The 24011-nt window shown below is 42.6% G+C and overlaps 1 protein-coding gene and 1 long non-coding RNA gene across 4 annotated transcripts in view; one reads left to right on the forward strand and one right to left on the reverse strand.

The window, feature by feature from the left end:
• Positions 1-24011, forward strand: part of PDE4B (phosphodiesterase 4B) — a 388611-nt gene that overhangs the window by 213495 nt on the left and 151105 nt on the right. The gene's annotated exons all lie outside the window — the stretch shown is intronic.
• On the reverse strand, positions 450-18601 carry LOC149863553 (uncharacterized). Its single transcript, XR_016442712.1, has 3 exons — positions 18530-18601; positions 17966-18028; positions 450-464 (listed from the first exon to the last, which is right to left on the reverse strand). It is a non-coding gene; the product is annotated as an uncharacterized LOC149863553 (long non-coding RNA).

Below are 24011 nucleotides of genomic sequence, written 5' to 3' on the forward strand. Positions count from 1 at the left end.
TAATGTCAATAGAAACACCCTTAGTAGAATTTTAGTCATGTACAATTTAGACAAACATGAATCTATATATGTTACCATTTTAATTAGCATAAATGTCATTTAAACTGTTTGTTTCTGTAGCATTAGCAGAATCTATTAACTGGATCACATTTCCAGATAATGTTAAAACATCTCTGCTTCTCAAGAATAAAAAATATGTTCCGTTTGATTCAGAAACCTTTTGGACCCATTTTGAATATTTAATGTGTCACACCCACTAAATTATAATAACAAAGCAATAATATTCCCACATAACAAAATTAAAGAAAACTAAAATTCTGATCCAAGAGTCCATATTCCAAAGTTCAGGGATTTCCGTACAACCTATTATAAGTATTACAAATATTTGTGGCTGCAGGTCCAGGTTCTGTTTTTTAACACCCTCAAATTTGGGTATCTTCAGATTCATTGTTTTGACACAGGTCCTATAAGAGTGAGAGAGAAACCAGCTTTACTTTCCCTCATTTTCATACTTTAGTACAGTAAATTGTTAATATTAAATTTATTTTTCCTTAAGTGCTTTGTATACCAATGGTTTAGTTTTTGCCTTACACTTTATTTTCATGCACCTAGGCCTGGAAGAAAAGAAGCAACCACGGTCATACACTGCCAAAGAGAAAGATCCCTGACAAATTAACCTGAGCCAATAAATGGTAATACTATAATTAGTAGTGTAAGAGTGGTATTGTAACCGCGATGGTCCAGAAATTATGGCCAGGTACAGACATTACACTTTTACTGGTGTAAGTGCTGGGAAACCAGTCTAAACCCATAATAGTACAGAAGTTTGGCATGCACAAATTAGTTTAAAAATTGCAGAACCTGGTCTAAGGTAGACCTGGATCAATGTGCACTGAAACGTAATTAATTTAGGTTAGACTGGGGAATCTTCTGTACCAGAGCCCTTATCGATTCATGTTAGGTCACTCTCCACCCGCATCCCAGGCACCTTTGAAGCCTCTCGCTAGCCCCTCTTCACAGGGAGGTGAACTACCACTCGTCCTACACTCAGCTGCTGAGCCCAAGTACCCAGCTGACCCTTCCTCCCCCTGCCCCCAACCAAACATGTATTCTGCTCGCACCTGAACTAAACTGCGCCACTTACAGAAACCCTTGTAAGTTTCACCGAATCTGCCTTGGGCTTTTTGAACATCCGTACCTAACCTATGTGAGAGGCAAGCATGGTGATATCTTTTATTGGACCAGTTGTGTAGGTGGGATAGAGTTAGACAAGTTTTCAAATGTAAAACATTCTTCCTCAGGTCTGATCAGAAGAACTAGGACACAGCATAATACAGAACAGTAGTGGGAGGGGTGAGAGAAATTCCCAGGGGTAGCAGACATACAATTAGCAGAAGAGAAGCTGAGTACCGGAAGACCAGGGCTACAAAAAGGAGGAGGGTCATTTTCACCATTCGGGCATGGAAAGAATTCAGAAGTAAGGTAAAATATAATGTGCCATCAATCCAATATCGCTTTTTAGTCCTTGGTGTCCAGTCAGCTTGTGAATTTTTGTTCCCAAGCTTGACTTTTAAAGGTGTAAGGTAAATTTCACTTGAGCATGAGCATAGTGAAATCGGAGAGAGAGTGGTTGTTCTATGAGAAATAGACTCCTAATGGTGTAAGTGTTTCTGTCCTTTATATTTTTTCTGTTAGAGTGAACACAATTCTGATGAATAGGTGCTGTTTGGTTGTACCCACGTAGTTGTCATGAGGGTTCATGGTGCATTGGATCAGGTATATCACAATTTGGGAAAGGCGTGTATGTGAACCATGAATTCTGATGGCTTTGTTATGAGCGCAGGGTGTTGATAGCAGTGGAGTGGAGATATGCTGACAGGTTAAGCATTTTTGCCAGGGCAAGGCCGTGCTGGGCAGTGGACAGTTTGCTTCTGCCAATGAGTTGGACAAGGTAAGGGGGCTGTTTGAAAGCCAGAAGCAGAGCAGCTGGGATTATTTCTCTCAAGGTCTGATCTTTGATGTGTATAAGTTGTAGTTGTTGACCAGTCAAGTTGTCAGGCGGTTTGAATGTTTTGTTTGACATAAGCGAGTCATCCCAAATGTTAATGAAAATGCTGTGACATTATCTAATGGAGAATGGAACTCCAGTGGAGCAGGCCACCTTTCTATCATTCAACACTAAATAATTTTGCATTACCTTTTTCTGGGTAAATATTCACTGTGACAGAACATTGCATCTGGGCAAGTAGTTTTCCTCTCTGCAAATTGTAGAACTACACAATTGTTATTTTTTTTAATGGCCAATGGGAGTTTGAGTTTCTAAACAGGGCATCCTTAGGTGGAAGGGTAGGTGATTTGTTTGTCATTCTGTAATTGCCCTGAGATCAGGCTTTGTGGTACTTTTTGTTGTGTTCATTTACTTCTTGTAGGAAGAAAAAACCAGAATTTATTATCTAGCTTTCTCTTCTGGGGGAAAGGAGTGGCTTATATTGCCATTAATTTGTATTTCAGATGGTTTGCCATTTCACATTCTCCTTTCCTGGCACTGAGATTGCACATGGGGATGGGAAACATATAATGGCCAGCCAATCACACTTTGACATTTGGAAAGGTCACCATTTTTCAGCAAACTACTTTGTCTTGCTATATACAGAAGCCATTAAGATTCTGATAACTTATTCTTCTGACAGGGATTTTAACAGGAACAGAAAATGACACTTTTTAAATCCCTACTTCTAATGGTTGGAAAGTTGGCTAACTTGGTTTATCTTTGTTGCCATTTAAAATGGTGTATTTCCTGTTAATATCCAGGCTTGCCTCATTCATGTAAATCTGCAGCTATATTCCATTCTTCTTCTACTCTCACGTGATGACAGATATTCACTTGCATAGACTCTCTCTGTTTCCTTCTGCCTTGCTTCAGGATGATTCATGAAACTTACTCTTGCAACTTTATGGTCTAAAGGGGATAGAAGATGTATCCAGCTTCAGTCAGAAAGTGAAAAGTGAGGCAAGACATGTCTGTCTTGCAGATAGCCACTTCAGCTCATAGATACTGCATCTGATTGTCTGTCTCATCTCTAATTAATAGACTAAGAAGTAAACTTCTCTCAATCTTTCCAGGTTAACTATAAAAGCAGGGTTTCCATGAAGGTAACATTACAACATAGTCACTCAACTCTCCCTTTCTCTCACATAAACAGTCTAGCTGCACAGGTATATAATATAAGAACTACCATTTACTGGATCAGACCATAGGTCCATCTTGCCCAGTATCCTGTGTCATATAGTGGAAGACAGTGGATGCTGAAAAGGAAAGTGATTTATATGTTCATCTTTTGTACATGATAACGCAATATTCCTCATCTAAAGTAGTTTCTGACCATTTGGGTAAAAAAAATTGAGGTTATAATTAAGAATTAAGGATACAACATTTTCACAAGAGACAATTCAGACTCACTCTTCTCTAGACTGCAGAAGTAGGGGCCCCATAACAAACCATCATCTTTGGTTTGTTGCATACATAATTCACAGAATTCTTAAACCAGGCTTTCAGATTTCTATTTTAGAATGTGAGTGTGATTTTTCTCCGATTAGGAAAAGGAATTCTGATTTAGCACATGTGCACTTTTAGGCACAATAATTATGTGCATTAAAGCACTTAGAGCACTGACAGAAATGCAGCTCCCCATCTAACTCATGGTGCTTCACAGAAAGTGCCATGAGTTAGATCAACCCTCCTGACACAACAAGGATTCACTGCTGTGTTGGAAGCGTGGGGGATCGAGCTCCACTTTGAAGCTGATCCAGCAAGAGAGGCTGCAAGTCTGCAGCCTTTTCTCTTTGAGCCACCCCCCTCTCCCAGCTCTAGTGCTGTCTTAGGATGGGAGTGGGGTAGAAGGCAAGGGAGAAAGGTCTGTTCTGGGGTTTGCCCAGTCTGCACTGGAGTGAGGGAGCAGGTGGAAAGGAGCTCCCCTCCCTCCAGGGGGGCTCCAATCCATCTGCCCCACCCCCCAGTGCAGGCTGGGAAAACCCCAAACAGAGCTTCCTCCTCTCCCTTCCCCCCTCCCATCCTGAAGATAGCACTGGGGACGGAGCTGGGCTGCTTCAGCCCAACCTTGTTCCCAGCACACACTAACAGAAATTAATGAAGCAGTTTCACTTTAGAGCACCTTCATTTTTCATGTGATCAGCCATACACATCTGGCAGTGGCTTATTGCATGACAAAACATCACTTTTGCCAGTGTCCTTAAACCGGGGCGGGCACTTATTTTGGACGGAGGGCCGCTTACTGATTTTTGGCAAGCCATCGAGGGCCACATGACAGGCAGCCAGGGGCAGATAAATATTCATTTTCTAAATTGCAGCCTTGTGGGCTGCATCTGGGCCCTGGGCCACATTTTGCCCACCCCTACCTTAAACACATGCTTAAATTTCATTAGCAGTGCTGCAGTGCTTTGCTGAATTTGGGAAAGAGAGGTCAAAGAATGGGAAGTTTTAAATAACAGATACGATTGAGGAATATGAGTCCAGCTTAAAATTAGTGGGACTTGTTAATCTAAGTGTCTTAATATTCACAGGGTCCTAAATGGTTTCAAGTGTCTCATTTCTTATAATAGGTTGAAGTGCAGCATTTTTATATTTTTCCTATGATCCCAAGGTATGAAGTACTATCAGGGCAATGGTTAATGAGTAGGGAAATTTATTCCAATATTACTCTAGGGAAATGTTAGTGCCTGCAGCCTTTCCTCTATTACTGTGTAATTCAGGAATGTCTGGCAGGAGATACTCTATGCTGCACTCCCTATTTTTAATAGTCTTTCTATACAGCAACTGTGTCTTATCTTCTTATAGGAATTCCCAACATCAATGGCAATTCATAACTGCCAATATTTGAACAAGCACAATATTATCATTATCAAAATTATTGTCCATTTAGTATTGACCAGAAGACCTAGCTTAGTTCACAAAATACTGAAACCAGCCAGTCTGATTGGTCACTGGGTTGCCAAGATTTGTATAAGGAAGAGGAAAAGCTGTCTTCCTGTGCTATTATTTACCTTTGACTCAGACATCTGATTAAACTCCAAAGTGTCATTGTATGCATTTCTTTTTATGTAATCACCAAATTATTATTGAAACAATATTACAATAATGTACATTTCAATCAAAAAGTCTTTATGGATATCGAATAAATCTTACCCCTTTCAAATATTTGTACAGGGAAAAGAAATACTATCAACACCAAGTCAACTAATGCCAGATAAAGAGACAGAAAAAGAGAAAGAGTCTAAACACTACTAAATATTTTCCATTCAAAGATTTTTTTTTGGCACATGAATACATACACACCAGTTTTACATGCTTCTACAGGACAGGCATAAAAGAATTTGATAGAAAACTATAAACATTCAGATCTCTACTATATCAGTCTTTGGGGGCCCGGGGTGGGGTGGGGGGCAGTTAACATCATGGAATTTAATATAGAACTGTTTCTCAGATAAGGTTAAATTAGTTGACATGTTTTCACCCAAACCAAGCAGTTCTTCATCACTAAGTATATTCAGTGGTTTTAGTTATTCTTCTCAACCCTGTAGATTTCCCTTTCAATTTTGCCTCATTCTGTTAAATCTCCTTGCTCTGGCTCCAGTATTGTGAATCCAGAACCATTTCTGCATACTTCAGCGCTTGATATATTTATATACACTTTAGTATATGTCCTGTATAGTTTGCACAGGCATATACAACATCTGTCTAATGGCGTTTACACTAATTATTATATAAATTACCTGAAAACAGTCCCCAAGAAATTCATGCCACTTTTGGTTTAAAAAAAAAAAAAAAAATTGCTGCCAATTGGCTGAGCATCAGATTCTGTCGTCATCCATGTCCTTTAGGAAAGAATCAGCCCCTGGGAGCCACTGTAGAGTCTCCATATTCCCATTTCAGCATGGAAACTGCCTTCCTCACTTAAACGCCTCCCATTTGATGGCTAATTTTGATACACAAGCTAATGGGTACTATCAATGACTTCAGCATGTTTTGTAATAAAACATGAAATTCAGCATCATGCATTTGAATAAAAATAGTTTCAAAGATGCTTTTAAGAAATGACAACGAAAGTGGCATGAGTATTCATGTTAATGGCATTGAGCATTCAGATCTCTTAATCTGAAGAAACCAGTCCCAATTTTGTGTGAGGCAAGGATTTTTTGGGGTCATCTCATTTATTGAATAAAACTACATGATTTGAATAAAATGAGACAAGCTTGCAAATGCAAGGCATTCTTCATCAGGTCTGAGAAGGCAAGTTAAGCATGATGATGAGTAAGAACAGTGGGTAAAGCTGTGAAATTGGAGAGGGGAGAAATTCCCAGGGGTAACAGACAAAATTAGCAGAAGAAAATAAGCTTGATTACTGGGAGAATAAGACCTATCAAAAGGAAGGAGGGTCATCATCACCTGTAGTGTTCAAGAGGAATTTCAGGAATCAGGTAGATTACAGCATGCCAGGCTGTCAATATTAGTATTCAGTCCTTTGCTCTTAGGGTGCCTGTAAATGTGCCAGGAGGCTGCTCTGAATTACAGTGCATCAAAGTTGATTTGATTAATCAAGTCTGCTGGAGTGTGCTAATTAACCATTAATCAAATGAGTTTTAGTTAAAGTGCCATTTTGAAGCAGGGGAATTCTGATACACGATATACTGTGGGTGCTTTAATCTGAGTAGCTCTCAGAGAGGCAAGACCAAAGCAAGTAATGATCTGAGAACAGAAAAAAATCAGAGCTCTTGATCAACCTTGCTAACATGAGTATTCAGTTTAAATGCTTAAATTGTATAGTTTAACAATCCTATGCAACACAGTGTTTTATTGGAAGAAATGTAGGTGCTAATTGACTTAAGTACTTGCTTTGATGTTACAACTGTATTACATAATTGAACCTTAAATATAGTGAAAATAAGGCAAATGGGACTTCATGATAATGGATGTATTTTCCCCATTATTTTCTATATTGCAAAATGGTTGTTAGTTTATTGAGTATATTAATAAAAGAGCACTGATGGTATGGTTCAATGTTTTGAAGACTTCCAAATGAATAAATGTTACTTGATTCATATATCTTTTCTTTATTATGTTTACATTGTTTTTTTCATTTGAGAGTGATTTTTTTCCTGGTGAACATTATAGCTATGTTGAAATCAACCAAATTCCTTTAATTTTCTGTGCTTGACGCAATAGATTTATTGTTTTAATTAATGTGTTTATTACTTCAATAATTGAGCTCAGTGCATTTTCATTGTGTTTTATTGCTAATACAATTGTTGTGTTTTAACATCTTGCTTTCTTAAAATAGCTAGACCTTGGGCCTAATTACAGAGTTTTCTTTTGCTTAAGATTCTGAGCAACGAAGGTTGAAAGGGTTTGTTACCAAGGAAACAAATGCACTGCACTTTCATTGCATAAAATGTTTCCTGTAAGAAAATTCCATAACCAGGCTCCAGGGAGATAAAGTGTCATAAGGTAACAATGGTGTTTGTAGCATTTTATGAAAACATTTGGCTTTGTGTTTCCCTGAAACTATTAGTGTATTTGTATAACAGCTATTTGAATGCATTATTTTATAAAGCAACATACAGAAAAAGTACTAATTATGTAACCTTAAAGCATGTAGCCCTGTCTGGGAGCTGTTTCTTTTGTTCAGCTGGCATAAAGGCAGTTGAAAGAATGTGCAAAGTCATATGTGTTATATTAGATCATCCTCAGATCATCCTCAACCAGTGAAAATAGCCTATTCCACACATCTACAATTTTAATTATATTCTATGCTTTACGTCTTGCCATTTTTTTGGGCATGAAGTTGTATCAATCGGGGCAGATTTATTTTTGCATTTTTTTTTTTAGTAAGCAAGGTTTTTAGGATTTCCTGGATTTGCTACTGATATCTATAAAACTATATGGTTTTGTATGTACATAATTCCCTAGTATTAAATTGATGGGGGAGGTGAAGTTAGTGGGCAGAGAATGATGCATTTTGTGGGGGGGGGGGGTTGTTTTTGCTGAACCCTGTATGACTAAATTAAACAACTTTTATATTTTGGTGGAAGAGAAGACAAAGAAATGAAGTAATTTTCTTTCTCCCTATACTCCAAAAACTGTGTAGTTTTTGTGAAAGATGAAAGGGTATAAGTGATTGTGGATAACAAGTTAAAAACACATACAAAGTGGTGCTACAACAAAAGGCTATTTTGAGGTGTATATATAGACCTTGCATGTGTGGATCCAGGGAAAGAATAAAGCCACATTATAAAATCTTCTCTGAGTACAGCAGACAGTTTTGGTCTTTCCAGTATTGACTGGGTCAAGAGGCCCAGACAAAAAAAGCAAAAACAAAAACAATGAATGGCAACAAAAACAACGAAAAGGATTAGAGCAGCATTTCTCAACTGATGGGTCACGACCCAAAAGTGGGTTGCAAGAATATTTCAAAGGGTCACAAACAATCACAGAAAAACGCAGGAAATGGCGGGTTTCTCCTTGCAGGCTGGCAGAGCTCTAGCCTACAAGGGGCTGCTTGGGGCCAGGGGGAGCATAAAGATGGTGATCAAGCAGGGGCACCACGTGTATGTGCACACTCACGTGCATGTGGCAGTCAGTCAGGGTGGAGAGTAGTTTGCACAGTTCCCCACAGGTAAACCTATGGGGTGGGGAGGGGCATAGATGTTGCATCCAGGAGGGGTGGGGGCACAGGTGACATGGTGGGGGGGCACATGCCCCCCCAACTTTGTGCATCCACATCAGGTGCAGGGCTGCAGCTTGGCTGGACCAGCACATACAGGAGCTGCCTCTGTGGCCCAGTGGGTGGGTCCCAGTGTGGGAGGGTGAAGCGGGGCACCGGCTCTTGGCTGCTGCTGCCACCACCATGAACCTTGCACCAGCCATGAACCCAGCAGCATGAGAAATAACAGACAGGGGGCCCACGCTGCCCTCCGCTTCTCCCATCGCCAACCATTGTGCGCTGGACCATGGCTGTACCCTGCCACCATGGCACAGCCACCACTGCCACTGCTGCTGATGCTGCTAACATCCCCACTCTGGGGTAAAGTGTGGGCCTCACATGTCTGTTACTCCTCGTATTGCTGGCACCACAACTGGCGTGTGATCCATGGTGGTGGCAGCAGCAGCAATGAGTCAGTGCCTCACTCCACCCTCCTGCACTGGGATCCACCTAATGGGCCATAGCAGTGGCTCCTGCCCATGCTGGCCTGGTCAGGCTTCAGCCCTGTGCCCACTGCGAGGCGCACAAATCTGGGGAGACAAATGCTCCCCCAGCCCCATACACTGGGGGAGGAGAGCAGTAGGTCAGAAATGAGGGGCACTGGCAGGGCTGGGGGGATGTTTTCTTCTTAAACTATTTACTGGGTCAGGACTGGCCATCAATGTTTACAAATGGGTTCTGGTGCAAAGAAGAGTGAGAACCAATGGATTAAAATTATGATGACTGGTCCTGTGCGTTCATACTGTAGCCCCTTCTACCCAAAGGATCCCAAATTGCTTCACGAACTGTTTGTACTTAAAACACTGCTCTGCATACATTCATCTCTGAGAAAAAAGACTCTTGGCCTAGCTACTCAGAGAGGTAGAATGTTAACTGAGGACACAAGGGCGAATTCCTACTTCTATGAAAAATGTCACAGGATTTTGATGTCCACACAGAGAAGACAAGATATTGGGTCTCAAGTTCTCATCTGAGAGACCCACAGGCAAAGATTTAAAGAAACAATTTTAGCAGATGGGGAAGAAATAATGTATTACTTACAAAGGGATGGACATCTAGGCAACATGAGATTAAAGGCGGGGCAGAGGCATGCCAATAAATGAGAGGTGTAGAGTATATTTACAATGATCTGTAGTTGTACAATGAATAATAATGATCAGACTAATGTGTGTGAAACCTGTCATAAAAAGTTTTAATGGTGAACTGGAGGCTATTAGGCAATTGGAAAAACTACTAAGGAATGTGGGTGAAACACTGAAGGATGTTAGGTAATAGAATGTGCTATTAATGGTTGTCTGAGACTTTTTTTCCAAGAATAGTTTCAGAACAGGTTTCAGGAGCTCCCAGTCTGCAGTACAGGTACCACCAATGGTACACAGACAACCTGTCAGTGGTACGTGCTAGCAGATTTATTATAATTACTTTATATGACATAAATTTCTGGTGATTCTTAAGGTTCAACTGAAAAATTTGCTGGTGGTACTTAAGGTTGTATCATTGTAAATTGGTGGTACTCAATCTGTCAGAGTTTGGGAACTGCTGGTGTTAGATAATAGATTTAAGGGAGAAAGGAGACAAACACAATAAAATCCTTTTTCCTCACTCGGGTATGAACTAATAGGATCCAGCGTCATTCTAGTCATGCTATTTATGTTTCTATACTCCTTATTGCTCGTCTCCTTTAAAATTAGGCCATCAAATACTCAGTAGTATGAGCTGTGGTCTCAGTTGGAATAAATAATTCCTGAAACCAGTATATTTTGGATATTCCTTTGGCTCTTTCTGGCCCATGTCATGTGGAACTACAGGGCATTTATACACATACTTTTTTGTCCCGCGATGCGCTGGAGATACGCTGCACACAAGCTGAGGCAAGCTGCACTGCACTGCACTGCACTGCATGCAGTTGTATAAGTGGCGAAATGTGCATCAACGTGTAGAAAATTGTGGCAGTGCACTTTTGAACTAAAGCACCTCCAATGCATTTTAGTTCAAAAGTGCGCCACCACCATTTTCTCAGCTCTGATGCACACTTCGCCACTTATACAACTGCAAGCGTCACAGCGCCAGGTGCTGTGGCACTTTCATGTGTAAAAATGCCCATAAAGTAGATTTACCAGGTTTCCTATGTTTTACTTCAGGGGTGTCAAACATACAGCCCACAGGGCAGATCCAGCCTGTGAAACCACATGATTTGGCCTGCTGGTCTCAGACCAGCCATGCAAGCTGTGTGCAGATCTGAACTGGACTTGGTGCCACTGGCGCTGCTCACGGCATAGGGGTCAATCTGGGCCATGTGCTGCATGCAGCACCTGCACTAGCCCAAGCCTGAGTCAGGATTGGGTCATGTCACATGACCTTGTGCAATGCCAGGTCCAACCTGTGTGCCATAAGCAGCACAAACCCCAAAGTGGGGCCTCTGCATACTGCCCATGCCAAAGGCCAGAGACCCTCGTCTAACCTTTAGTCCCGAATGAGTTTGTCACACGTTTTATATCTGTGCTGCTTTTTACTCTTTCTCTGGCTTCTCCTATTAAATGCAATTTTATCAGTGTTGTGGCTAATTTTTTTTGCAAGGGTAATACATTTTTTATCAGAGCAAAATGTGTAAAACGGCACTGTTCTTTCAAAAGAATACCGATTATGCCACATTTGACTAAAATGGACATATTTTCCTGTGTTCATTTATTTCATAAATCTTCCACCATTTCAAAAAATTATCCAGCTTTTCTCTAATGAGTTTGTCAAACAAAACTCAGAAATTTAAGCCCATCTCTGACAGAGTGAAACTGGGGGCTTTTTGGCCACAGAGAACCAAAGGACAAGGACGAGGGTTATTGGTCTTAAGTTGCAAGAAGGGAAATTAGGCTGAATTTTTGGGAGAATTTTCCAACTATGAGGCTAAATGGGACTCTGAAGATTCCTCCTCTCCTCCCTCCATGGCAGCTAGGCTGCAAGTACAGCTCTTCAAAGCCTGTACTTGCAGCCTAGCTAGCAGTTGCAGCCAAAGTTCTCCTTCCTCTGCTGGAGCCCCAGCTTCAAAAAACATCAGACCTGTTCTACTTAACAGCTGGGAGGGAGGAAGCGGGTGTTTTGAGTAAGTGAGGGGGCATGGTTTCTTGGGGCAACAACCAGCCGGCATTGACCTGTGCTTTTCGCTACTGTTACCCATATCCAGGCAGACAAAGCATGCTGAGATACATGCTCTGGGTCCCCTTGGATAAGTGCTTTTAGTATTGCAAGCATCTGCAGAATATGCAGACAGCACTTTGCACACTTATATAGGTTGCAACCAGTTGAATTTCAAATGGCTTAGACTAAGTGGATGAACTTCAACCAGTTGAGCTGAAGGCAAGTACTCACCCTTAATACTTCTTTAATCATACGCCCCTGCAGTAGACAATTAAGAAAGCTTGGCCTAGTTTAAAGAATTACTTTTCAAGTTTCCTAGTGTAAAATGTCTTTAGGTTCAAAAACTACAAATAGTAAGGTATCTTAACACTGCTGCCACCAGAACAGTTGAACATTGTTATACTTCTGTAGAAAGCTGTTTTTCTTCATAACTAGCTAGTTGACAGCATCTTCTGTTCTGTGTATTCGGCTGAAATACCTATCTTAATTAATCAGTCACTCTGCAGCGCACAGTTTCTAAGGAAAAATTCAAGCAACAGAACTGTAAACTAAAAGTCAGAGATCAAAGTACAGTTTAATGAAAAATAGGCATTTAATTAAAGTGAAGACAATGTCTAAGATAATAAAAGATGCTGATAATGAGATGGTAAAATACCATATCTATTGTATGCCATCAAAGAATGGATTGAATATATAGAGAGAAACAAGAACCAATGGACTGAAATTTATATTACTAATAACGCAAAGAAAGCAATTTCTGGTAGCAACAGGATGAAAACAATGAGTCATAGAAAATTAGGGTTAGAGGGGACCTCAGGAGGTCATTTAGTCCAATCCCCTGCCCAAAGCAGGACCATCCCCAACTAGATCATGTCAGTCAAGGCTTTGTCTAGCTGGATCTTAAAAACCTCCAAGGATGGAGAGTCCACAACTTTTTTGGGGGTGCTGGAAGTACTTTTGTGTGTGCGTGTGTGTGGCAGGGGGGAAGGTTGCCATCTTGGAACCAGAAAAAAATCAAATCATATACTAAAAGTCAAACACTTACTATAACATGTTTTAATTTTATTACAAAAAATATTTTTGCCATGATGTGTGTAGCTCAAAAATAGTTTTGCTCTTGTACATTGCACTGGGGGGGAGTGTGTGGGGTGTGGTTGGGGGTCTGTGTGTGTGCATGGTGGGGTGTGTATGCGTTGGGGTGTAGGGCTTGTGAAGGGATGTGACTGTGTATGGCAGGCTGTGAGTGTTGCAGGGGGGTGTATATGTGAGAGGGTTATCGGGGCAGGGTGTGGGTATGTGGAGTTTGTGGGGTGTGAGGGAGGGTGAGGGTGTGGGGTGTCTCCCATACATTCCTCCCCATGGTACATAGCCCCTGCTGCCAGTGGCAGCAGCAGAATCCAGTGGTGGGCCCTCAGGGTGCTTGTGGCCCATGAAGGTGCAGCCATCTGGTAGTGCACCGCTCCAGCCAGAGCTGCATGTGACAGCAAGGAGCAAAGCCAGACTGACCCCTCTCTATCATGCAGGGCTCCCCACAGCACACATGTAGCTCCCAGCACTCGTGTGCCACCAGGGAGAAGTCCCATATGATGAAGCTGGCTGACTTCCCCTCTCCCTGCCTCCATGTGCAGGTCCTGGGACTCATCTGGAAGTGTCAGGGAGCCCCACCCCCTGAAAACCAAAACAGTCCAAGCATGTGGCAGCAGGAAGTCAGCTTCATTGTGTGGGGCTTCCTCCCATTGGTGAGCAAGTGCCAGGAGCTATATGTGCACCATGGGGAGTCTGTGATAGAGGTGGGCCAGCCTGGCTCTGCTCCTTGCCACCACGTGCAGTTCTGGTTGGAGTTGTGCGCTACCAGGTGGCAGCACCTATGCAGGCTATGACCATGCCAGGGGCCTGCCACCTGCTGCTGCCGCTGGTGGTGAGGAAGGGAATGTATATAGGGAGTGCCCATCCCCCCAGCCCACAAGCGCCGTACACACCCACACCCTGCCCAGCCGAGCTCCAGCCACCCCGCTGCATGTGGGCACTGGGCTCCAGGCTTCTGCCCAGCTCTATCTGATGGTTGGAGCAATTGCTGCAGCAGGGAGATGAGGAGGAGCCTCGGGATGCCAGGGACGCTGAGCCAGTCCCCTGGCAGGTACACCAGTGGCAGCAGCAGCCCCTCCTGGAAGCTGCGTGCTGGCTAGGCCGGGCCCTTCTGCACACAAGGGTGGGAGCGAGGTGCGCAGGCCGGGCGGGGTACAATTAATTGATGGATGGGATGAAATTGCAGGCTGGATGAAATTGTCCAGCATGCCACATCTGGCCCATGGGCCATATTTTGCCTGCTCCTTTTCTAGTAACTGTCAAAGATCCAGTAAGCAAAGAAACAGCCTGCTACATTATGATACAGCCAAATGTGATCAATACTATTACTGCATACTGTTAGAGTTATGTCCTAAGTGTCTATTGCTGCATTACTAGCAGAAAAGCAAACACATGAAAGAATCCCTGATAGCTTGATGCAAGGTTTTGTGTATGTGTTTACTTTTAAAGTGTTTCTGCTCTGAAAAGTGAATATAAATATTGTTAGATTAGCTTTTCTTGCTTATATTGCATCAGTTTTTCTGCAGTCATGGATTGATACTGCAGATGAACAGTGGATTTAATCCTGGGTCTGGTACAGAGCAGCTTTAGAACAAAATATTACAATGTACAATATTTACTTCATTATAATAGGCTTTAAATAGTGGAACATTAACTTTCCTTAATATAGTCAACTGTTGAAAAAGCTATTATACTAGAGTACCCACCTTAATATTTTAATTTCCAATTGTTATTGTGTGACCTGATTTACCAGAATAATATTATTCCAGTATCTTCCATTTCACACAGGAAAATAATCTCAATTTAAATTACATTATGATGAAAGTCATCTTACTATGAAAGTACCAACTGAAAAATTATTGTTTTTAATATATTTTTTAGTTTATTTGACCATAAAATATGTGACTTGTCCCATTAAAAGCAAAGTGTCTGACTGTACTCATAGGAAACTATACATTGACTCTAACCTTATCTCCCCTTGCTAGAGTTGTGAGGTTCTCACCAGTATCTGAGTAAATGGTATTTATGCTACAGTAGTATAAAAAGATTCAGATCATGATCAAGAATCCTTTGTAATGGGCACTGTGCATTCTCATATTAAAAGAGAGTTCCTGGTGGTTGGTTTATTGTATTACTTCTGTTGGTGAACATCCTGTAACTTAAAGCATGTTGAGAAGGATGTGGGGGGTTTGGTGGATCACACGCTCAGCATGAGTTGGCAGTATGATGCAGTGTCAAAAGAAGCAAATATAATTTTGGGCTGCATCAACTGAAGTATTAGGTGCAATACAAGAGATGACAGTACCACTCTATTCAGCACTAATTAGGTCTTCCCCAGAAGAGGGGTGGTTAACCTGCAGAACAGGTGCCACAAGTGGCACCAGCAGTCTCGGTGGGTGGCATGCTACAGATTCAGGAGGGGACTGGCACCACAGGGGGAGAAAGACATGGGAGCAGAAAACAGAGCATCATATCAGGAAGGGAGCACAGGGAAGAGAGTAGAAAGCACAGCGTTCCCTGGTAAGGGAAAGGGATCAAAGTGGCACTTGTAGCGGGGTGCAGGGTTAATTTGTGCCTTCCAAAAAGGTTGCCCTCCCCCAGTCTAGAGTAGTGTATGCAGTTCTGGACTGTGCATTTTAAGAATGATATAAAGAAGTCCAAAGGTGAGAGAAAAATTATCAAAAGGCTGGAAGGCAAGCTGTATGAAGAAAGGTTGAGGAGTGGAGGCTGGGTAAGCATTGGTAACGGATAATTTAGGAGTAGCTTGCCAGAATTTGTGCAGGGGCTTGGACCACATGACTCATGAGGTCCCTTCCAACCCTATGATTCTGTGTAGCATAATCTTTTTTGTACTGTTATCTTCAAGAAAAGACGAAGAAAGGGAAGAATTACTTCAAGCATTGTACGTGCTCTGAATATGCTAAAATTTCTTATTCCCCTTAGTGATGATATAAAAGAAGCAGGGGGTTGATGTTAACTTTGGTGAAGTCTGCGAGAAACCTTGGCCCTAACCTTAAAGAAACATTACCCTCTATTTCCTGTCATATGTGACTGTATAATGTTACACGCTAAACAACTGTTGCACTGGTGTTCCTCAAACAGGTTGTGACACATGGAGCTGGTCAGTAGGGCTGTGCAAAACAGCACTGTTATGTTTTGACTTCGGTTTTGATGGGACAGTTTTGTTTCTGGTTTCATTTCGAAGCGCTGTTCCATTTCCTTTCATCGAGACTTACTCTGTTTTGATGTTTCACCCATAGGCTATAATGGAAAAAGATGAAACTGCCTTTAAAATTGTCATTTCTTGCCTGATTGAGGTGAAACTGGCCAGAATGGTAGCTCCTTCTGAGGCCATGAAGCTTGCCAAGTTTCAAGAAGATAAGTGTGGGAGTTTCTGGGAAAATGCACCTCAAGCTGCTGACAAGCAAAACTTATGCCTCGTGTGTTAAGTCACAGCAGGGTGAAAACTGCAGGCATGGTAGCCCGTGCTGAGGCCTGAAGCCTTCCATGTTTCAAGAAGATAGGTGCAGGGGTTTCTGGGAAACTGCACCTCAGGCTGACGACAAGAAAACTCGTGAAGTGTACTGTGTGCTTGTTTTCCATCCCTCCCCCAAAGCACTGGGTTTGGAAGGGACCTCAGGGAAGGATGACAGTCACTGGCCAGCAACACAGAGTCAGTATGAGAGCAGTCCTTCCCCCCATCTTCCCCATCCCTCTCCTTACTTTCTTCTTCCCTGCAAGCAAGCCCAGCTTGAGCTTCGAAACTCAACATTTTGAAACTTTCGAAATGTTTCGACTGCCCTTGTTTCATTTCAAGGCTGTACCGAAGCCCTTCGTTTCATTTCAATCTCACTGTTTTGAGCTCGAAATGAGTTGAAACAGCGTTGAAATTTCACACAGCCCTACTGATCAGTATGATATCGGTGTATAATTTCTTGTTGGATAAACTGTAGGTCAGGGATGTCCAGATGAGTAGTGTGGTGCTCATCCACAGTCTGAATGAGTAGCTCAGGGTTGATTTGTGGGTTGGACTGGGCCTGCAGATCAGCTCCATGTGGGCACCTGAATTCAGCTCATGCCAGATACAACCCTGTGCACTGTGTACAGAGTCTGCTGGCCTCAGCCTCCTGTGTGTTGTAGTCTGAGATTCATGATTCAGCTGATAGGGCTCCGTGGGCTGCATCTGGCCTGCTGGTTGGAACTTTGATGCCCATGCACCAAGTCACTGGTCACTAATTGGTTGATTGGGATTGACTGGTAGATCCTGGAGCCTCTTGGAGTTGATCCTGGTCTGTGGGAGCTGAGCGCATGGGGCTCAGACTGGGTGGCTGCGTAGCCCCACCAGCCCCTGGTTCCAACTCCCCCCCCGAGCACAGTGTGGGCCAGGCCTGGAGGGAACAGCCCAGCACAGCTTGCCCCTTCCTCCCCCTCCCCGCCGAGGACATGGGGGCCGGGGACTGGTGGGCATGGGGGAGGACAGGCTTTAGCTGCAGGCTGGAAGGCTGTGCTGGGCTGTTCCCACTGGGCCTGGCCTGCACCGTGCTTGGCCTTGGTAGTGGTGCTGGGAGTGGGGTTGGGGGGCTACAGCCCCCTTTGTAGCCCCACTCCCAGCGTCACCACTGCAGCCGCCCAGCCTGAGCACAGCCCAGACAGGAACAGCACAGCACCACTCTGGCCCCAGCCCACAGCCCACAACCCTTCCGACCCCATGGGCAGATCTGGGGGCATGCTCCCCTCCATGCTGTCCCAGGTTGTGTGCCCTCCCCCCTGGTGCCCCCTGGATGACCTGCTTGCAACGTCATTCCCTGCCCCAACTGTGCAGGGCCTGCCTCTCCCTTACTGCCATTGTGGGGGCACAGATTGAGACCCCAGCAGTGAGGGAGGGAATGGGGCTTGGGCTGGGGCCTTGATTTGCCCCCCCGCCCCCCCATGGCACTTTCCTTTTCCCCTTCCTCTCCCCACAGACCTACCTGCTGGGGTGAGGGAAAGCGTAGATCTTCAGTTCCTTTTAAATTCCAAAAGCGATCTTTGACCTAAAAAAGTTGGAAACCATTCCTCATTAAGGCACCCCATCTTCTAAGCCACTACACAGGTAGGCAAGGTTCTTTGGGTAGAATTAGACCAACTGAGTAGTTGGAAAAATGTTCTTTGTAAGGCACAAGCACCCTTCTTCCAGCATAGGGAGTCTCTGTCATTGAGTCTCTGCTGCAGAGACTCCCTGTGCCTGCAGAAGTGTGCTTGTGCATTAAAGCTTGCAAAGAAGGTTTTTCCAACTAAGGTGTTCTAATAAAAGGTATCAGATCTACCCAAAGAACCTTGCCTACCTTTTGGCTACAACCAAAAACCAAGCCACTACACATGAACTCTATTTGAAGCCAGAAAAATTGTTAGTGATGGTAAATGGTTCAGCAAACTCTAAATCAGGGGCTGGCAATCTTTTGCCAACGTGAGCCATTGTTTGTGACCTTGCCATTCTTATGGGGCTACATGTCTCTGCCCCTGCCCCATCCTTGCTGTCCCCCTCCTCCAGATACCTGACCCCTCTGCAGCAGGGATAAGCACAGACACCACAGAACAGCAGGCTCCACATGAGAGGGAAGTGCTGGGAAGAGATGGGAATGACGGCGGAGCTCCATGACACAGCTACTCTGTGATGGATCTGACCTTGGCAGGCTGGATCGGGCCCCTCTGCAGGCTATAGGTTGCTGACTCCTGACCTGAATGAACAAAACAAAAATATGTTCAGTATAGATAACAATGTGACTGCTAAAGCTCATTGTAACTGGCAGGTCTCCTTCAGCTGTGGGAGCAGATGTATAGAATAGTTTAGTCTTTCTCTCTGCCATTGTATCAGATTGAATAGGTTAAAAAGATATATTAAGTCATGTCTTTTTTGAAGATAGATTTTAATTCAAAGAAATTTAGAGCCAGACATGGAGAGGAGGTAGAGGGGAGATCAGGAACTGAGAAGAAAAGGAGCCATCAAGTACTTTGGGAAGCATTCTTTTTTTTCTTCTCAGGAAATAGCTCCTTAAGTATTGCATTCAGAGTGTGTCATTTGTTTGCATTAATACAAAATGCTGTAATATAAAAATACCAGTTCTTCAGTCAAGTAGATATACAAGCTGATGCTCTTGAAAACTACTGCTCAAAGGTTCAAGTTAAAAATAAAGTATTGAGCTTTGTAATTCATATTTTTATGGTCTGTGTAAACTGACACCTTACAGACACAGACTCACACACTGCGAGTGTGAAGAATTAGCAGCCCTTGAAGTACATTACTCTGGAGGACATTCCAGTTCGTGGTTCTGGTCATTGTGCCTATATGCATAGACGAACGCAAAGGAAGTTTACTCAGTTTTATAGCACAGAAAAATAGGAAGTCTCTACTTGGGTGCCTAAAATTTAGCAACTAAATTCCATATGCAGGCTTCTAAATAAGTGGGTTGCTAGAAGTTCATGTGATCTTGTGGGTGTTCAGCAACTATGGAAAACAGGTCATTTATTTCAGTGACTAAACTTGAATTAAACTTCAGTTACCAGAGTTTGAAAACTTTTTTGCTGAAATTTTAGAGCCAAATCTAGGACTGCAATGGAATTTACTGCATAATATTACTTAGAGAAAATTCAGCATGGTATCTGGGGCCAGATCTTACTGCTTGGCTTTTCTTCCCGAAAGAGTAACGAGTACGAAAGGGATGAGTGAGGTTCATCATACAACAATGGAAAATGAGCTCTGGCTTCATTAAGGTTTACATTTTGCATCTGGATCTCAAGATGGCTTCTCTGGTAGGAAGGGGTGAGTTCAGGCAGCAGCTGTGTAAACTTTAGGAAGCCTCACATTGGATGAGTCACTGCCTTAACTCTCCTTCCCTTCTCCCCTTAACTATTACCCTTTTTATAGGTAGAAATATTCTGGAAATACAGAGAAGAACAGGATAAGTAGTATTACTAGTACTTGGTTTCTTCTAAGTGATTTGATTTAGTTTCATCCAGAAAGCAGGCACACAACAGCTGCATGACAAAACTTGCTGGAGCATAAAGAGCCACTAAATATCATTTTACACTGAAAGCTCATTTTGAAAAATTCATGGTAGGTAGTTTCCCCTTCAATCAGATAAATTATTATTGTTATTGGTTTAGTCTCGCAGAATGCTGCAATGGAAACCATACATCCCCTGAAGCATCTCTCATGAAACTTGCTTTGTGAAAGCTTTGAGATTTTGGAACTAGCCAAAATGAAACATATAATTAAATCTCCAAAGAGATACAGTAAAAATATGGAAGAAAATGTAAGCCATATGGACGCCTGTTTGGTGAATGCTGATTTTTTACCTACAGTGCATTCATACATTTAATATTTTGGTATTTTGTCACCAAAGATTTGTACGAACAATATTTCATCATATATACTATTGGCAGAAAAAAATGAAAACTCTCTTACAGACTAATTAGTAAGCTAAGTTGATATTAAGACCTATAAATGGTGGTTACAAAAGGTATGATGCTTGCTGGAAACAAGCTGCTGTTGTTAATTCATAATGTTTTTTCCCATTGGAAACCTCTTAAAGGGTTTTGATGGAGTTGCAGAGCAAGTATATTTTCATTTTGCTTATTTTCTTTCTTTTTTCCTGACAGTTTCATATGCTTCTTGTACGCCTTTCATAACAATCTAAATTAAATCATGGGAGTTTTACCTGTCCTGACACGTTTCACTAACATTTCCTGTTTGGTTTCTGGTTTAGCATGTCTGCCTTCTGTATCTTCTTAAATCTGCTGTGAAGACAAGACTGAGTTTACAATTATACTTCATGATGAATTAGTGAGCCCTGGTTTCCATGTGACATTAACCCAAATGTTTGAGGTAACATGACAAAAATTGATTTTTTTTTAGTGTTTATAAATAGAGCTGTACTTCAGTGTTTTTCTTATCTTTCTGTAACTGAAGCAATCAAAGTACATAACATGCTGCTTTCCAAAACACAGTTGTTGCTGTTAGTCCAGCCGTAATTAAAGTCCAGATCTAACTGAAATGCTTCTTACTGGGATTAAACTGAGGGCCAGATCCTGCCGTTGATTTATGATTCCAGCAGTAACCTTGTGCTTGTATCTATACAGAGTATGTCCCTAAATGTGTAATATGAATCAACATATGCTAACTAGTAGAGAATCAAAGTTTCTGAAATTGAAGCTGCATTTTTTGTACCAAATGCCTGGGATTTAACAGTCATTTAAAAAAAATTGCCTTCTCATTTATATTCAATATTCTATTCTGCCTGATCACACAAATGGCATTCATTGCAAGTTTTTCAGGCAGAATTTCTCCCTGCGTCACCCTGCTTTTTTGCCTATCTGCTGTATAACCTCCTAAAGCATTCTGACACAATATTGGAATCGTGGATTTTAGTCGGTATGGCATAATGATGTCGTGTGTTTTTAATCTGTTAAAACATCATCCTGGCATTTGTTACAAATCTAACAGCTCATTTGTTTTCAGTGCTTGCTATAAAAGCATGTGCTTTTATCACATAAGCATGATAACACCTGGACAATATGCATATGAGCTCTAATTCATACAATTCACAGGATAAATATGCTACAGAAATGGATAACTGAATTTTTCATCTAAATGAGGTTAGGAATTTTATTAAGGTTGAAAACAAATACAAAGCTAGCGAAGCTGCTCTCTTTATGATAACAATGAGGAAATGTGTATGCTTGACAATGTGAAGGACAGAGGGAAGAGAGATGCTAGTGTGAACTACCTAGGTATAGCATCATGCGGTGCAAAATTTGAATGCATTTTTAAAATAAGTTTAATTGGCAACCAAATTGTGGATGTGGCTATTGTATAGTGGTATCACTGGGGAGAATGAAGGGTGTTTGGTTCTCCAGCTCGGTATTTATACATCTTACCCTGTTTGGATTTCTGTTTTACTGTGACTTTCTTTCTTGGGTTAGCCTGGGGATAATTTCTAGGGCTGTGCAAAGCTTCGGTCTCTGATTCGATTGGTGGAGATTTCACTCAATTCAGCAGCCAAATCTCCAAATCCGAATCAAATCAGGAGACCCTTTAATCTCTCCCAGTCGAATCTGAACCCTTTGAATCAATTCAGAGAGGTTCGATGCTTTGGACATAGACACAGGTTTAAATGTATTTTCTACATACCTCAAGGTACCAGGCAGTTCATGAACGCTGAGATGGTGGGGCGGATGGAGCGTCCCACAGGAGTGCGGGAGAGTCCCCAGCACGCTCAGCACTGGATCTGTAAGTGGACCAGAAGCACTTCCAGTCCACTTCCGGGTCCACTGCAGAGTGTGCAAGGGACCAGCCCCTCAGCTTAGCGACTGGTGCCTCCTGGGTCTGGGTACACTAATAATTACAACATCCCTGTAAGGTGCTAAAGTTACTAAAAGTAATGTCAAGATTACCTTCACTTCCCTTAATATTTTCTCTAGGAAAGTCCTTGTTTTTGGTGATTAGACTGTTCTGCTGCCCCAGAAATAGCTGCAGTGACAGTCATTTAATCTTCAGAGAAGGCTTTGAGGCATAGCCTGCTGTAAGAAATAATAAAGGTTCCTGAGGATAAAAGTACAGTGGAGTCATTATGGCCTGTGTAGGAATATCTGGAGACACAATTAGTTATCTCTTGACCAGATAGCTTAGAAATTTCTAATGATGCATCTTACCATTAGCTCAGCACAAGCTGCAAACCCACCTCAGGACCTGGGCAAGTGCTCCATGCTGAGCTCTGTGCTAGCACAGCTACGTAACTGGTTAATTTGGGTACTGATAGCTCCAGGCTGGTTCAGGGACTCTACAGTAGGGGTGTGCAAAGCTTTGATCACCAATTCGATTTGGAGAAGATTTGACCCGATTCAGAGACTGACTCACCAAATCTGAATCGGGAGACCAAAAATAACCTCTGAATCAATTCGGAGCTGCCAGATCAATTCAGAAGAGGTTCAGAAAAAGATTTGGAGATTTGGAAGGCAGTCTTTCAGGGGAACAGAAACTGAGAAGAGGGAGGAGGAACGGAGGGGAAAGACTGACATCTATAGCTAGCCAGTGACTGATCTTTCCCTGAGTCCCCTTCCATTCACAGGGCTCTGGGGGAGGGATGTAGAAACAACACACAAATTTGTTTGCAGCCTTTCTGTCTCTTTTGTGAGCTGTTTCTGCCTGAGCACCGGGAAGGCCCCCTGTTACAGGCTACCATCCCTGCTGGTTTCATCTCGCTGTGCTTTAACACACATGCAAAGTCACACATCACGAGCTGTGTTTTACTTGAGGTACAGTTTCCCAGAAACCCCTGCACCTATCTCCTTGAAACTTGGCAGGTCTCATGGCCTCAGCAGGGGCTACCATGCCTGCAGTTTTCATCCTGCTGTGCCTTAACACACACACACAGTCATACAGGTCACAAGTTTTGCGTGTCAGCACTTTGAGGTGCAGTTTCCCAAAAACCTCTACACCTATCTCCTTGAAATCTGGCAGGCTTCATGGCCACCATCCCTGCAATTTTCAGCTAAATCAGCCCAAAATGACAAAGTTATGGGTATTTCAGTGATTCCCCATGATAATCGATGGCCAAATCTCCAAACCTCTCTGAATCAGCGCCGAATCTTCCAAAGCCAGTTCAGCCAAATAGATTCACAACAGTGCTCTGAATCTCCAGATTGAATCATTGTCCTCCAAATCAGCTGAATCCGAACTGAATACTCCCCATCTCACACAGGCCTAGTCTATAGCTCCTACAGTTGCTTCGGTCATCGCCATGTTGACATAACTATAGGTCTTATAAGGTGCTTTTTGGAGCAGAGTACTGCATCTAAGGTATATCCCCGATAGGCAGTTTAGTGGCTGTTTTGCCTCTTGTGGAAGACCAGCTGTGCTACCTGGATGTATATTCAAATGTTATCTAACCAAGATTAGATTGATCTAAATGGTTGGGTGTGCAGGCATTCACAAGAGCTTGAATGGCCCTAAAAATGGCCCTCTAGTCTAGTAAATAC

Source organism: Crocodylus siamensis, chromosome 5 (genome assembly GCF_052110815.1).
Source record: "Crocodylus siamensis isolate JL-2025a chromosome 5, ASM5211081v1, whole genome shotgun sequence".
In the NCBI taxonomy this organism is placed as follows: domain Eukaryota; kingdom Metazoa; phylum Chordata; order Crocodylia; family Crocodylidae; genus Crocodylus; species Crocodylus siamensis.